Source organism: Neomonachus schauinslandi, chromosome 15 (genome assembly GCF_002201575.2).
Source record: "Neomonachus schauinslandi chromosome 15, ASM220157v2, whole genome shotgun sequence".
NCBI lineage: Eukaryota > Metazoa > Chordata > Mammalia > Carnivora > Phocidae > Neomonachus > Neomonachus schauinslandi.
This window is the reverse complement of record NC_058417.1, coordinates 20,580,180-20,597,260: the sequence shown is the minus strand read 5'-3', so window position 1 is coordinate 20,597,260 and position 17,081 is coordinate 20,580,180. Positions and strand designations below refer to the sequence as shown.

The window sequence follows — 17,081 nt, the reverse complement described above, 5'->3', positions numbered from 1 at the left end:
GGTTTCTTGGATGTTTGCCTCTGCAGCCAGCTCCCACATTCTCTTTCCCTACACCAAGGCCATGAGTGGTAGAAAGGGCTCTTTATCACCACTTACCAAGGAAGGAGGCTGAGGTTAGGTGACATCACCCAGGCCACCCAGCCCACCCAGCCTGATGGCCTGAATTCTTATATCCAGGCTTCCTCAACTGTAGATTTTTTCTGGCTGAGAATTCACTGAGAAATGAGCACCCCTTGGACACTCTGGTCGCCTAAAACCTCTTTTTTCCTGGGCTGGTGAGGAGTGAGCTTTATGTGGATAGGAGTGAGGTAAACACACCTACTGAAAGATGAGGGGTGGACTCTGAGAGGTGAGGGTTGCTTGTCCATGAGGCCACTTGAGGAAGCATGGCAACATCTTACTCCTTGGTCTTTTCTCCAAAAGACTGTGGGCACCATCAGGCCTAGTCCTGCCATGGTCCTCAAGAGGGAGGCTGCTTCCTGGATCTTCAAGCCCTGTGGCCCCATAGACACAATCTTGCTTCCTTGGCATTCCCATCTCCTCTCAATTCCCAGGTGTTCGTCAGAGATATCTGGGTGATGATGGAGAAGAGAGGAACTGAAATATGGCGGTTGAGGGAGTAGACACAGCTTGCAGGCAGACAGTGTAATAGGACAGGAAATTTCCATTATAATGTCAGACCCAAGATGAAATCCCCAGGTCTTCCTTTATTATTTATGTGACGGAGGACACGTGAAGGGTCTCCATGTCCTCATGTGTAATAGAGGTCAACCACGCAAATAAACCCATCCATTTTCAGGATGGCTGAAGGAAGCACACGAGAGCTCTCTGCAACCTGTAGACAATGGAGGGGTGATAATGATGACCATGGGGGGGGGTTGTCAAACTGTTCCAGAGCCAGAGCCTATGCTAAATATTCCAACCCTGTAAAAGAGGTCCTCAAGTTACTCAACATCAGGAAATCTCATTTTGCTCAAAGCAGAGCCTCTGATACACTCTTGCCTTGCCTCATGGACAGCTTCCTTGCTCAGAAATTTAAAGGATCAGTGAGGGAACTACTCCTCTAGGTGTAATGCTGGTGGAAAGGAAGGACCTTTGATGCCTGGGTGAATTTGAAAAAGATACCCGCTTTGAGTGGACCCCCAGCCCTATGGGCTCACGCTTAGTGAAGAGAGATGACTATGAAAATTATCAAGTGTTCTTTCCTCCAGGCTGGCAATGCCCCACAACAGGATGCCCTCTTGGCCAAACATCCTTAGGCAGGGGACCCGGAACTATGCCATTTTAAAGAAAGCAGGCTCCTTCCCATATGGACCTCGAAAATATGGACCCTATGGAATGAGGATTGGAGATATTACATGTTAGAGGACTAGCAAGGATCTGGGAACCATGCTTAGACAAAGTGAAACATTTATTTATTGCAGGGATTCTTGAATATACTACATAATGAACATCTGAGTAGGACTATTGCATGCAGCATTTATTTCCCAAATACCTTTGACCATGGAAACCTTTCTCACCGAGCAGCTCACAAAATAGAACGAGGACAGAAAAACTGTCCTAGACTGTAAGAAGTGCAGATTTCATGGCCAGCACTTTCTAAAGGAAATTAAATTGAAGGCAAGTGGGAGGTTGTTAAAAATGAAACTCTGTGTAGATGCTTCTGAGTAACTTCAAAAGAAAGGAAATAGGCAGTGGGTTATGTAGGTTGCACATCAGAGAAACCAAATTCAAACAAACAGGCACAAAAGGAATTGTATTGCCTCCGGAATCCAAGGTAAGCTTCAACAACCAAACAGCGGGTGAGCGAGGATGCAGCGTCAGAAAAACTGGAACCAAGGGCTTGGGTCCCCACAGGTCTCTGCTTCTCTCACCTCTCCTCTCTCTGAGGCGCTTTATTTTCTCTCACTACAGACAGGTCTTTTTCACAAACATTTTTTCACATATGGCTGCTGATAGTGTTCTATTTTACACATCCTATCAGCAGCAAGAGATTGTTCTGAGTCTCTCCTGGGTCTCCTATTTAAAAAAAAAAAACAGGGAAGGAAATCATTGGCCCAGTGTTTAGTTGGGTGCCCATGCTTTGACCAGTCAGCAGTGACCAGGGGAGTGAAGTCATTGAAGGACCCAATAGCCCCAAGGAAGCTGGGTGGATGGCAGCTGGGGAAGGAGTTCCCAAGAGATAGTCCCATGAAGGGGCCACGCTGAGGGAGGTAGGGCTGAGGGTAAGGGTTGGAGATGGGTCACCTCAGAGGAAACCAGAATTGGTGGACAGGGAGCTCTCAAATGACCTCAGATTCTAGAGAGATAAGCTCGAAAGTTGGAAAGACCACAGATAAGCCTCTTCACTTTCTCATCTCCTTTTAGCCTTCATTCATACCCATGCAAAACACACTTTTCATTGAATTTAATCTGCCTTGGTTTCCCCAAATCCTAGTATTTAGAAAAAAGAACATGAGAGGTTTGGTCAGTTAAGCCTCCAACTCTTGAATTCGGCTCAGGTCATATTCTCGGGATCTTGAGCTCGAGCCCTGCGTTGAGCTATGTGATCAGTGTGGAGTCTCCTTGAGATTCTCCCTCTCCCTCTACCCCTGCTGCCTGCTTGTTCTCGCTCTCAGATAAACATATATTTTATTTTTTAAAAAGATTTTATTTATTCATTTGAGACAGAGAGATACAGAGAGAACGAGAGAAAGCATGAATAGGGAGAGAGAGGGAGAGGGAGAAGCAGGCTCCTCACTGAGCCAGGAGCCCAATGTGGGGCTCGATCCCAGGACCCTGGGATCATGACCTGAGCTGAAGGCAAATGCTTAATCATCTGAGCCACCCAGGCACCCTTAAATAAATATTTTTAAAAAGAAAGCAAAATGAACACAGTATTATATCTTTGAGCAAAGGAATTATGTTGACCGTCTATTCTCTAATGGAGGTAAATATCTGACACATTATCCACTGCCAACCTCATCACCTCTTACTTTGTCCCTTTGTTCACTTGGCTCTGGTCACACAGGCTTCCCTGGGATGTCTTGAACATAACATTTCAGGAACACTCTTATTTGAGGGCCTCTGCATTCTCCACTCCCTCTGCCAAGAATTCTCTCTGCTCAGACCCGCATGGACAAATGCCTCACCTCCACCCAGTCTTTGCTCAGATATCATCCTCTCATAGAGACCTACCCCGACGACTCACCCCGCTCCTCACCCCTCCTTTTCTCCTCTGCTTCTCCTTTTCTCCATGATATGTATCACCTTAAATACACTGTGGAATTTACTTATTTATATTTTTCTTTTCAATCCCCTTCTGCTAAAACATATGTTCCAAAACAGCAGGGATCTTGGGCTATCTGGCTCATTGATGCACACCAGAGCAGTAAATATTTGTTAATACTTTTGTTGGGAGAAGGGGGGAATACTCTGTGCACAATGACGGAGACAGGGCAGGAGAGAAACTGGCATTCCCGAGTGCCTGCTAGATGCTCTGAACATTCCATCCCACGAGCCCTTTCAGTCATCCTCCTAACAAGGGGTTGCAATCCCCACTGTAAGATAAAGAAACTGGGGCTCAGAGGAGTTGAGTAAGCTTCCCAAGAACACACATCTCATTAAGTAGCCGAACCAAGCTAAAAACCCACGCATGAACCCAAAAGCAATTCTCCTTTGACTATGTGCTTGTAATGTTCAAAATATGATTGTAAAAGCACTGCCATGAATATAGCGCAGAAAAAAAAATGGTCCAGGTGACATCTCTGGAGAGAGAAAGGCAATGATAGGTCTGAAAACTTTTCTGTTTTTCCCTCTTTTTTTCTCAATAGCAGGATCCTTATATTGAACAAAAGCTTTAGCACAGCCCCTGTATATAGAACAGATAAAGGTAGAGCTGCTCTGGTTCACTTGGAGATGGGGGCCTCAGTGTAATTGCCCCATGCTCACTATGGCCGACCCTGAGGAACCCTAGAGCTCCAGGGAACCCAGTTTGAAAAGCTCTAGACGGATGCCTGATATTCCCAGGACAAAACTGGTGTCCTTTGATTCTATGGCTGTGTACATCCCAGAGACCAACTCCAAACATCTCTCTCCCTTCTCTGGGGATGGAGAAAGGAGCTCATGATGTGTCTGCTGAGCTCTAGAGCCTTGGGGAAGTTGGCAGTCTAGACTTCTGGTTGAACATGGTAGATTGAATTTTTGGCGATTCCCTCCACACCCCACCTAAATTGCCATCGTGGATTTTTTTTAAAGCACAAAACACAATGACAGAGTGGATGGGAAAGAAGGCAACAGTCAACATCAGCAAGTTTTTGGAAGATGGAAGACAGATGACAATTTTCTCAGCCTGTGGCAGAGAAAGCAGAGGAATAAGGGTCTGAACTGAAAACCTGACTAAAGCCACACTGTTCTCACCACTGAACCCCAGAAAGGGTCAGGAATCGGAGGCATCAGACACTGCTGAAGGGATAAGAGGTAGGGAAAACTAGAAGGATTAGTTCAAAGTCTGTAAAAGGAACTATTAAGTCTCCCAGGTATCCAGACAGGTACGTCTCGGCACCCCAGCACCCAACGAGATGAAACAGACCGGCGCTGGATGTGGGGAAACCAGACAGAGCTGAGACATGGTTGAGGGACTGAACAGAAAACAGGGAGATGGAAATCAGGTTCTGTTTACTGAGTAGTGAGACCCTAGCCACGTTAATCTACATTACCACCTCCAAACAGAAGTCTGAGGGAATCCCTTGCTGGAAAGACTGACAGACTCAAGAAAAATGGTCCACAGAGAACGTCAGGAGTCCCCAAACATGATGGCCTAGTTAGATCCCCCAGAAGGAAGTCTGTAAGTTCTCCCACACCCAGGAATGACTGGACAGCATTTAAGTCCCTCTGAATTATGACTGGACAGCCAAAATGCCTGGTTTTTGAGGGAAGCCACTGAGAGGAAAGGAACCACACCAGCCGAACAAAAAAGAAACTGTGAGGAAATAGGGTTAATGATTAATATCACAACCTTTAGAGCCAGACAAGAGCCTGGATTCAAATCCCTGCTACACAGCTGTGAGACCTTGGACAAATTGCTTAACCTCTCTGAGCCTCCGTTCCATCACCTCTAAAGTAAGAATAATATTATTATCTACTCTGAAAGGTTGTTAAGAAGACTAAAATGAATTAATATTTATGAAATACTTAGAAAACGCCTGAATAATATTTGCCACTATACACGTGTTTTTTTTTAAAGATTTTATTTATTTATTTGAGACAGAGAACACATGAGAGGGGGGAGGGTCAGAGGGAGGAGCAGACTCCCTGCAGAGCAGGGAGCCTGATGCGGGACTCGATCCCGGGACTCCAGGATCATGACCTGAGCCGAAGGCAGTTGCCCAACCAACTGAGCCACCCAGGCGCCCACTATACACGTGTTTAATAAGTAAAAAATAAATGCAAGGAGCAGAAAAAAACATCAAAACACTTTTTAAAAATTCTCAAGAGATGAGAGCTATTGCATCCATAAATACAAGATATTAAAATAGGATGCTATTAACAAGTAACATGCAAGGAAATTTTGGGTTTTTTTAACTCTTGGAAATTAAAATACAACTACATTAGAAAAAAAACAGAGGGGTTGGAAGTGAGGAAATTTCCTGAAAACTAAAACAAAAAGGCAAAAATATGGAAAGTGGGAAATATGAAAATGAGAGGGTAAATCCAGGAAGTCCAACATGCTCCTACCAGGAGTTCTAGAATAACAAACCAGAGAGAATTGAAAAGAGGAAGTTGGCAGAGAAGTAAGATATAAAAATTTCCCGGCCGAAGCACATGATTATCCTTTGCTAAAGAATTCACCAAGCCTCGTCCAGAGTAAGTGGCTAAACCACCAAACTAAGGCGCATCTTGAGAAATTTAGGCTAACGAAGCTAAAGAAAAACAAAACCTTAAAAGTTTTTGGAAAGAGAAAACACTTACGTAAGATCTACATTTAGCATGACCTGAGACTTCTCAGCAGATGCAATTGAAACCAGAAGACATTGGGCAGAGAGGAAGGATAGGAAATGTTTCTTTCTAAGATCGAATTTTTACTTAGCAAGCTACAAATGAAATATGAGGGTTGAATTTGATTTCAAATATATTTCGGGGGCACCTGGGTGGCACAGTTAAGCGTCTGACTCTTGGCTTTGGCTAGGTTCCTGATCTCAGAGTCATTATATCAAGCCCCAGGTGGGGCTACATGCTCAGCTGGGAGTCTCCATGGAGTCTCTCTCTCCCTGTCCCTTTGCCCCTGCCCTGCTCACAAGCGCATGCCCTCTCTCTCAATCTTTAAATGTATATATTCCAAATATATACATCATATATTTTTCATACGTATTTCATATATATCAAATATATCAATATGTTATATATCATATCTATCAATAATATAATCATAATATATAAATTATATTTGTATGTTAATATATAATTAATATATATATTAAAAATTAATATATAAAATATAATCTTTGGTGAGAACATTCAAATTCTGCTCTCTTCGCAGATTTCAATTATACCTAACAGTGTTACCAGAGTCACCATATTTTATATCACACATTCTGACCTTATTCTTCTTGAAATTTGGTACCCTTATACCAAACTCTGTATATTTCCCCTATCCCTAGCCCGACAACTACTTTTCTCCTCTGTTTCTATGAGTTTGCCTTTTTTTTTTTTTTTGCCATTTCTGTGATATATATAGCAAGTCAAAAAACCAAAAAAAATTAAACCGGAAACACTAAAGAGTTTCACAAGAAAAAATCAAAATCATTAGATACTACAAGGCTGGGGTGTGGGCAATATTTACCTAATTCTGTAAAAGCTGGAGACTGGCTTAACCCTAATATATTGTAAGTCTACAGGAGGATGGAAGGAAAAGAAATACAAAAGGCCACCTCATGGAAGTAGTCTACATCTTCATGGGAGGAATTTGGTGGATAATACCTCCATATTTTTTAAAACCAAGAATTATCTTTCGAGCAATTCATGTCCATGGAAATATGAAAGTTAATATGAGAAGAAACAGCTCACATGGTCGAAAGTAACTGTCTCTGAAAATTGAGGCTCAGGGCTCGGGGAGAGGTGAGGTCCAACACTGCTCTTTTTCATTAAAAACGAGGTATCATTTGGCTTCTTAAATTATGTACATATATTGCTTTGATAAAAATTAAAATTAAATTTAAAATGATCCGAAGCCGCATAGCTGGAAGGCCTGAGAGGCTAAAGGAGTAGCAGAATTTCTATCTTCCATCACAAAAGGGACAGAGCAAGAGTGGATGCAGATGGTTGCTATGGTTTTTCTGACATCTCTGCTCCCAGGAAGCACTCTTGTTATGACGCCTGGTGCTGAGGCCCTTCCCAGAAGGAGAGGCGCAGTCTACAGCTGAATCCTGAGAGTCGGGGACCCGGGGATGTGCAGAAGCCAACTGGGGTTTTGTGCTGGATGGGGGGGGTCTCCGCAGGTGCCAAGGAATCGGAAGAAAGGATGCCACAAGTCAGAAGCACCACTGGAGGCAAGCATCCAGAAAGCAGCCAGAAGCCTGACTTTGATCGTTCTGAGAACTCTCTCTCGCACATGCTAAGTGCTGTGTGGAAAATGTACGTGTTCTAGTGAGATGTGGTCTGGGGCCATATCCAGATGAAGTAGACCCACCTCAGAGCTCATTCCCTCCTATTCAGTAAATTGCCAAAACTACCTACTGTGTGCCAGAACCTCAGGGATACACACGAAGGGCGCAGTCCAGGTTTGCAAGGAGTTCACAATCTAGGAACTCTCTCGAGGTTTCCTTTTATGGATGAGATGGAAATGCATTGAGCCAAAGACACTCACGTAAAGCCCTTGCAGGGTACTAGACTTCTGCAATCTGGGCACATGTGAACAATTAGATGTCATCAAGTGCTCTAACAGCTAAGGATAGATGGAGCAGGTGATTGTTTCCGGAAGGAAGGAAAAGGACAAGTCAGGGGAGGCTTCAGAGACGAGGTGAACTTTGGGCCTCGTCCCAGGCCTGGCTGCCAGGTGGCTAGGCAGAGGAAAAGAGAGAAGGTGTGAGTCATGAGGAGGTGAGAGGCTGGGCAGAGGGAGGGAAATCTAGAGCAAAGGCCCAGAACAGCCTACAGTGCCCAGTGTAGCTGGCTCTAAGGCTGAGACCCAGAGCTGGACTGGTGGGCAGAAGCCAGATCACTCCAGCTCTGGAGTGTTCTGCAAACACATCAATGTTTTCCTGTGACTCCTGCTCCCCAAAGGGTGGTCCTCCAACCAGCAGCAACAGCAGTCCCTCAGAGCTTGTCAGAAATGCAGAACCTAGGGCGCCCGGGTGGCTCAGTTGGTTAAGCGACTGCCTTCGGCTCAGGTCATGATCCTGGAGTCCCAGGATCGAGTCCCGCATTGGGCTACCTGCTCAGCGGGGAGTCTGCTTCTCCCTCTCCCGCTCCTCCATTTTGTGCTCTTTCTCTGTCTCACTCTCTCTCTCAAATAAATAAATAAAATCTTTAAAAAAAAAAAGAAATGCAGAACCTAGAGCCCAACGCATATCTGCATTGTGACAACATCCTTGGATGATTCGAATCCTAGTATGAGAAGTTCTGAGATCCAGACCGCTGTTTCCCAGCCTTTGCAAGCACGAGGATGCCTTCTAACATCTAGACATTTCTCAGACGTCACCCCCCCCCCCACATGAACGCTATCATGCTTTTTATATCCATTGATTGGGAAAATATTTAATAACAGAATGCTTTGAATGACTTTTTATATCACAAGCTATATATGTGATCTTTTCGGTATCTGGTTGTACTTAACTTCCATCACCAGCGCGAGTAAACATCATTTTTATAAATAGAATTTATTTTATAAATAGAATCTCAATCCACCAACTTCCCCTATAATTCTAGATATGTGGCACTTCCTGATGGCTTTCCAAGTTTGGTATCTCCTGCATGTTGGTTGCCCACCCAGACTCATCAGCCTTCTTAGCAAGTAGTTTATAATCTTTGAGCCTGAATATACAAGGGAAACTCATTATTTTAAAAATCCTTGGAAAAAACTTTTTTAATGAGAATAGATGAAACTCCACATCAATACCCTCACTAATGCATGTTTTGTAAACATCCTGTTTTAACAAGATTGTGTCAAGTGCAACCACTCTTCTCTGTTGCATTGTATAACTAAGACCCAACATTAACCATCTCCTTCCACAACAGGGACACATTACTCTATAGTATACAATGTGCTTCACCTGCATTCTATCCTCTGATCTTCATATACTCTTACGATGTAGACTGAGAAGTTCTAATCATTTAAGAGATCAACCCATTTAACAGGTTGTAAGTAAGCAAGTCTCTGCGATGCTGAGTGGTTTCCCACAACCTCATGGCTAAGAAGCATTAAAACTAGCACTATGGATTCAGAATCTATATCTCTGATTTGGTCCTTGGTTCTTCCCACCAAGAGCTAGTGTCTCTTAAAAAGGAAAGCGAGAAGGGGGGGAAAACGGTTGCTTTGGGCAAAACAAACTTTTTGCCAAATCATGTCATAGGGGCTTTGAAGCTTTGAAGGAAGGGGCTGAGGTCTGCAGCCTTCGCCACACTGCCATGGCCGCTTTATAAGGAGCTATTGGTGAGAACCCCACTACTTCATGCTGCTGCCCTGAACAGACATAATTGCAGCCCATCTGGCTTGGGGACACAGTGTTGATTTTTCTCCCTCCTGAGCTGGACTAGCCTCAAAATGTCACCTCTGAGCAATGTAGTGTGAGTTACTAGTCTCCGTGCTGCGTTCGGATTTGCTCACCTAGGCATGCTGCTCAACCGGACCTGTCAGGGGAGGGGGGGGGCAGGGAGCACAAGATACACACGGCTCAATGTTAGCCAAGCAGCAATTCGGGGATTCTTTGCGTTGTCTTTAGAAAACTAGCTTCCCCTGACTTGCAAGTGCTGAACAGCCATGTTGGGTATTTTTTACTCTAGTTTTCAGGAAATTAAAAAGAGATGCAGTGAGGTTAGGAGACTTGTGCATGATCCCCTGCTCACAGAATTGCAAGACTAAAAAATCACCTCAAGGATCAGCCCTTCTTTTAATTTAAACAAGAAGAAACTAAGGCTCAGAGAGGCAATATAACTTGCTTGAAGTCACACAGATATTAAGAGGTGGGACTGGGAGTCAGACCCAGGGCTCCATGATGTCAGAGCCCACAATTTTCTTGGGACCCTCCCCTGCTCCCCTTCCCAGGGCCCAAAGTTAGCCTCCTTGGATTCCTTTATGCATGCCAGAAGAACAGGAGGAACCAAGATGGCACCTCTAGTAGACCACCCAAAAAATGTTTGGCAGACACTTTCCACCAGAGCTCTCAAGGTCTAGGGCTAGCACCTCAGTCCCTATCATTGTCACTGTCCAGCACAGTGAGTTTTCCTCTGAACTCTAAGATGAGAGAACACAGGCTGCTGAACCCAATGTCAATTAAATAATTCTCTCCCTCCATCCCTGTACAGCTTGAACACTTACTGGTTTGTCACTTGGGACCAGTGCTTCTTCTAGCCGACTGACAAAGGGCTGAAGAGGGTGAGGAATCAAGATACCTGGTCCCTGGGCTATGCCAGGCCATCACTTGCCATGTGGCCATTGGTCACTCGTCCCTGTGGGTCTCAATTTTCTCACCAGCAAGATGAAAAGTTTGTTGGATTTCAGCAGTGTCAAGGACTCTCTTAGCTCCAAAATTCTAGGCAGCCATGAGTCATAGACCCTGGGCCTGTCCTTTCCTTTCTTTGGACTTTGGCTTCTTCATCTATAAAATAGATACCATGTAAAAAAATGTAATTATATATGTATATGTATTTTTATTTCTATAAGTGGGGTTATTGATGCTTATGTCAGGACAGCTGGGGGGTTCCAGGAAGTGAAGTCTGTGAAAACCCCAAAGCTCACCACACTCATGTGAGTATAGTTGTTTGCCACTTTCTACCGGGGATGCAAAGCTGAGTGGCTCAGAGTCCAGGCCTGTAGGCTCTCAAAGGAGAATTACCCGATGGAGACTGTGGTCAATGACACTGGAAAGGTACGCTCTCTGAGCGACCTTTGTTAGAGGGTAAAGAGCAGAGCCTTGGGGACGGACAGCCAGGGATTGATGCTGGGTTTGCTCGCTGTGGTAAGCTGACCGCTCTGAGCCTTTGTTTCGCTCTCCGTGAAACACTTGTTTTCGCATCTGTAATAAGCCTGCCTCTTGGGGCGACTGTAAGGCATAATAAAGTGATCATCCAGTTTCTGACCACAGCCCATGGCTCTGAGAATAGTTCGAGTGCTTACCTGTCTCGGGGCTCCTGCACCTGCTATTGCCCCTGCCCAGAACGCTCGCCTGGGGACATCTCACCACCCGCCTGCCCACTTCAGTCAGGTTCCTGCCCAAAGACCATCACGCTGGAAAGCCCTGCCCTGCCTCCCCTCTGGGAGAGCCACAGATGCCCTGCCCGTGCCATCTCACTGTGCTCCCCCGCCCCCCCAGCACTGGTCACTGCAAGCCAGCTGCGCATTTGTCCTTGGTTGTTGTCTGCCCACCCCGAACAGGAGCTCCATGAGGATGCAGGCCCTACTCAGTTCCCTGCTGGGCCCCCAGTCTTTGGCCTGGGGCACTTGTCCACGCTTGGCATTTGGTCCGTTTCTGTGCAGGGAAGGAGGGGATGGATGTAGAATGGTGGCGAGCTCCGGGGCCTCGGGAAGAAAATGCAATTCATTTTCTGTGAATAGCAACACTTTCAGGAGGTGAGAGCGATTTCAAAGATAGTTTCTCTTTCATCCTCCTGTCTCTGTCTCTCTCTCCATCACACACACACACACACACACACACACACACACACACACACACAGTCCCCAGGGACTTGCAGGGCCAAGCCCCAGGATCTAGTTAGCAGTGGCAGAGCCAGAGAAACCAGTGAGGGGTCAGGGGGTGTGGGTGGCCCAGCGGATGAACGGGTGCCCCCTCACCCCCAGCCTGGCTGAAACATGGACCTGGACACTCCTTGATCCTGGGGAGCAGGGAGGCCCAAAGGTTGAGTCTCGCCCCAATGTGATGTCAGGGGCCACAGAAGCCAAGCAGATAGCAGCCACTCAAGATGGTAAGACCAGTTGGGTCCCTTCAGGGGGGTGTCCTGGGCAGTCTTTGTTGTGACCCGACAGCTTAAGTACCTACACAGCCACCCGCCAGCCTCTGAATCAGCACCTGCCACCTTGAGACTGTGCAGAGGGTGCTGAGCTGGCTCAGCAGGCTTTGTGCGGTGGACCCGGCTTGGCCAAAACCTCGCCTTGAGACCCAAAGGTGCCACCCTCTTGGCATCCCTGTGTTTCCGCTCTAAAATGAGCAGCTGGGACCCTGTGAGGCTCAGAGATCAGCTGTGCTGTTTGTTTACTTCAGCAAGTGTGTAAGACACCTACTATGTGCCAAGCATTATGCATATACGCATAAATAAAACATTGACCCTGTCTGCAAGTGTTTCCTAGTCTTAGTGGAGAGAGAGGTACATGAAAAAGGTAAGTACCAGATAGTGGGACATCCAATGGAGGAAGGCTTCCAGGAGGTGGGGACAGTGAAGCTGGGTAGGGGTGAACAAGATGGAAGGAGAGAAGGGCCAGTCTAGAGGTAGGAAGTCCCATGAGGAAGGAAGAGTGGGAGAGAGCAGCTGATCCAGCTGGGGCTTGTTGAAAGTCAGAAACACTGAATAATGATGATGATAGCTCTATAAATTAGCTTTTCTTAATCACCACACTCTGCTAAAGACTTTCTGTGCAATATCAATAGTCTTATGAAGACAGATCCATTATTATGTCCAAACCCATTCTGAAAATTTTGCTGAAAAATGAGGCTCCAAGAGAATAAATAACTTGCCAACGATCATGGAGCTGGGCTTGACCTTACCCTGCCTGACCCCAGAGCCCCAAGTATTTAGCCAACTGTCCTAGGCTCTGGTTCTGACCCACCAGTTAGAAGGACCAGTGTTCCCACCTCTCAGAATATCCAGCTCACTCCATGGGGAAAAGAGGTCTCTACTTTGGGTACAAGCTCTGCTCACTGTGGCCCCCAGTGTCCCCAGGAGGTCCATACACTATGAAGGGCTATTGGCTGTCCTGTGGGAGATAGGGAGAAGTTCCTGAGCCCTTACACACAGGAGTCTCTCCAGGCCAAAGCACTGGGGTCAGGGCCACAGAGGAAGGTTAGCATGGAAATGAAATGACTCCGGTGGTTACAGTATGTACTTTCAGATCCTTGAAGGGGTGTCAAGTGGAAAAAGTGTTAGAGATGAGAGAAGGGGGGAAATTTTTAAAACAGGAAGTTTTCAGCTCAATATAAGGATGAATTTTGACAACCACGGACCTTCCTGTAGGCAGTGAGGTCTCATGCCAATTGTGCTCAGATGCAATGGCTGTCCTTCCTTGCGTGGTGCTGCACAGGTGTCTTTAGCTGTCTCTCTTAGATAGTAGATGCACTCTGGGGGTTGTACCAATGAGGACCCAAGCAAGGCAATCAACAACACCCACAGACTGGGTAATACAAGGAAAGACGAATGAAGGACTGCTTACAAAGCTATGGGCAAGGCTTAGGGAGGGCAATGCGAGTGGTGCACTTTCTCGAGCCTGGTAACAGGACAACCATTACCATGCCTAGGGAAAGGGGAAAGGAGCTGGCATCAGAATCCAGAGAGAGAGAAAGCAATACAGAGAGTTCCCCTTGGCCCCTCAGCCCAGAACGGTGGCTTTCCAAGGTACTGGGCAGCTAACCCACAGTGACCCAGCAAAGACAGCTGAGACTATCTCAGACTGACTCCACTCTCCTCCAGTTTCCTGCAGACCCGTCACTTACTGAACCCAACAGTAAGCCAGAGGGCAAAGGAGCCCATCAGGACATTCTGTACAGGTGCAGCTCCCAGGGCAGAGAGCAGAGTGAGGAGGACTGGCCAGGAAAGGCTGACCTGCACTGAGCCCCTGTGTGGCTGGCCTCCCTCCTACCCTCTCCCCTCCAGCTAGCTATCCTAGCCACTGTTACAAAGTCAGCTTCAGCCAACACAGATAGCTCTGTATCAACACATCCCTGCCTTAGCCTAGAAAATTCCTCCGGCTTTTCAGTAAATCTTCCCTTCCTATTTCCCCCGTGTTTATTTCCTCGGCATGTTTCCTGTAATTTGCAAAGATTAAAGATTTAAGCTTCTTTTATTGCGATGTACTTTCCCGGCCCCATTATGCATTCTGCCCATGGCTCACCCATCTCCTCCCGCAGTTCCAAGCGCTTTCTGCACTCACAGAAAACGCTCTACAAGTAGACTTCACCTTGAGCTGGCCACGGCTGTGCTCTTGAAAAGGGCTAGGGTATTCTGGCCTCTGCAGGTTGGACGCACCTTACAGCCTTCCTCCTGATCCAACATTTTCTTTCGTGTTTGGTCCCAATTAACAAGGAAGGGCTCCTAACACTGTGTATGTAATAACTTTCCCTTTCTCTGTGCTCTCTCGCGCTCTCTCTCAGGGGCTTTGAATCCTGGTGTTCATGAAGTGTAAACAAATACTTCACTGCACTGGCGGCCCACACTCTGAAGCAGCTCATTGTTGAATCATTTGGTGGTGAGGGGAATATGAGGCTAGGAAGAAATATGTCCACGTCAGTCTGGGTTATTGTCAGGGCTGGCTCCTTTGATGCGCAACCCGTGCGGTCACACAGGTCCCTGTGCTCCGAAGGGCCACACTCTTGGTTTAATTAGCTCTGCTGTGGCAAGCTAATCTCATCAAGAAGGATGAGAAATTCATAATAATTTTTTAATAAGGGGCCCCACATTTACATTTTGCGCTGGGACGCCAAAAATTGCATCGGTGGTCCCAATTAGTTATTGTTATATTTGCTGGTGATGTGGTTTTATGTGCAGCCCACCTGCATCTCGGCGGGAGAGACCCCCAGAGTCCTGCGACGTGGACAGGCAGTATGCGGTGCTGGCATTTCCCTGTGTCCAACCAGAACCTGGGGAGACTCACAGCTGCCAAAGAGTGGGGAATGAATTGGAAGTTAGGGGACCTAATAACTTCCAGCCCCTACTCTATGCTTGACTTGCTGTGTGACATTGGTCAAGTCACTTCCCCTCTCTGGACTAGATCGCTACTTGCCCACATGCATGTGGCCTCAGATAACCTGTAGCCCAGGCATCTGCATTTCCAGAGATTTGGCTAGAGCCAAAGGCTCAGATCAGGTAACTAAGAGGTTCTCAAACTGGAAAGCTCATCGAAATCACATACGGAGTTCCTGGTGTCTTACTGACTCTCAGGTCTCTTAAGCTCAGTTATATAGCAGGCACACAGCTTCAGAGAGCTCCAGAAAACAAGTTTTGGCATCTTTCCCATTCCACCCCCCACAGCTCACTGAACATGCCTTCAGTTCATCCAAGCATGAGCATCCCTGTGATCCCAGCATCACGCCACTCTTGCTCCTTCCCAATCCGAACCTGTTCTTCAGGCTCCTGACCTCTCCTCAACCCCTCCCCTGGGCAGGTTCACCCCTCCCCTTCCCACCCATCTTCCATCTCCCGCAGTCCCCTTCCCCGATGCACCTGTGCGGCACTGGGAGGAATAAGGGGAGCTCTCTTCTCCGCGGCCTTCACCATCCACAAGAGAGACGGGCCCCAAACCACAGGCATCCCGGGACATTCTGGCAACAGGCTGCACACGGACAATCTGGGTTAAAACCTAGCAGAATGCTTGACCACTGGAGGGAAGGGAGTGTGTTTGTGGATTGCCTGGGATCATCTCCCATTCCTCTAACACCTTATAAAAGGATCCCTGGCTGAGGGTCTCCTCTCCCTAAATGCCATGTCAGCCACTGGCCTCCAAGTCTGGACTCTGGAACCCCTGCCTATCCTTCCTGCTCTTCCCTGTGTACCTACTGAGCCCTTTGGTCCATGTACCCCTACCTTGGAATTCTCACCCAGCTCTGACTCCCTTCCCCTGCCTCTGTCACTGGCCACCCAGCTGTCTGTGGTCCTTGCCCATTCCTGTTCCTGGCCCCAGCCCTTCCTTCCTGGCAGTGTTCATCCCGACTATGGTCCGGTGCTAAAACCTCCCTCCCTCCCTGACCTCAACCTCTATTTCTCCCCCACTCCATCTTCCCCCTTTCCTGCTTTTACCCATCCTCTCCCCATTCCTTTCTTTGAGAACACACCTTGATTTTGACTTTAGATTGGCCTTGTCCATTAAGAACTGAGGTTTGAGTCACTAATCCCTTATTCACTCAGAGGGCGTTGTTGCCTGAGTGCCTGCTATATGGCCTGGACCTGTGCAGGACTTTGAGATCCAGGGACACAGCCCAGAACTTGCCTAAGGATACTCCAGCCTGGTGGACGAGGCTGTCAGATAAAGGATTAGCGCCTGGTGTGGCAGAGGCTTCATCAGGCATATGTAAAGAATAGAACAGAGCTAGAGACGGGTTTGCTTTGGGTGGGGTTGGGAGCTGAATCTTCAGTGACGAGTAAGGAGATAGGTCAGGTGGACAAGGCTGAAAGGCATTCCAGGCAGAAGGAAAAGCATGTGCATCCATGCAGAGCAGAGACCAGTAACAACCAATCTAGGCAGCCCGAGAGGGTTGGACCACCTGGCATCATGAAGCAGGAGGCGCCCTGAGCAAGGCTGGAAACAAACAGGGGCAGGTTAAGGAGGCTCCTTATCAGCATGGGAGAGAGTTGTGCAGTTTTTGCATGCTGGAAAGCTCCCTCTGCAGGCTGTTTGGAAAGAGTAAGACAAAGGAGACCCAGGAAAGGCTCATATATCCCACAGGTGCATTCGTCTCCAATTGTGAACGTTTAGGATGAACCAGGCTCTGCCATGCCATCACCTTCCATCACTTTTGCTACCTCCCACTGCCAAGGTCCATTTCTCTGCCAAGTGAAAGAAGCAGAAGCTTCTCTTCTGGTTGCCCATCTCCTACACCTCCAAGGGGCCCTGGGCATCTTAGCTTACAAGCATGTCCTCTATTTTCATTTCTACTGCTGTGTCATCCATGGTCTCGTCCCCTCTTGATCTCCTCAACCTCAACTCATGGCCTAGGAGAGATGCT

The 17,081-nt window shown here is 47.1% G+C and overlaps 1 protein-coding gene across 2 annotated transcripts in view; it reads left to right on the top strand.

The window, feature by feature from the left end:
• Positions 1 to 17,081, top strand: part of ASIC2 (acid sensing ion channel subunit 2) — a 1,092,913-nt gene that overhangs the window by 1,008,312 nt on the left and 67,520 nt on the right. The gene's annotated exons all lie outside the window — the stretch shown is intronic.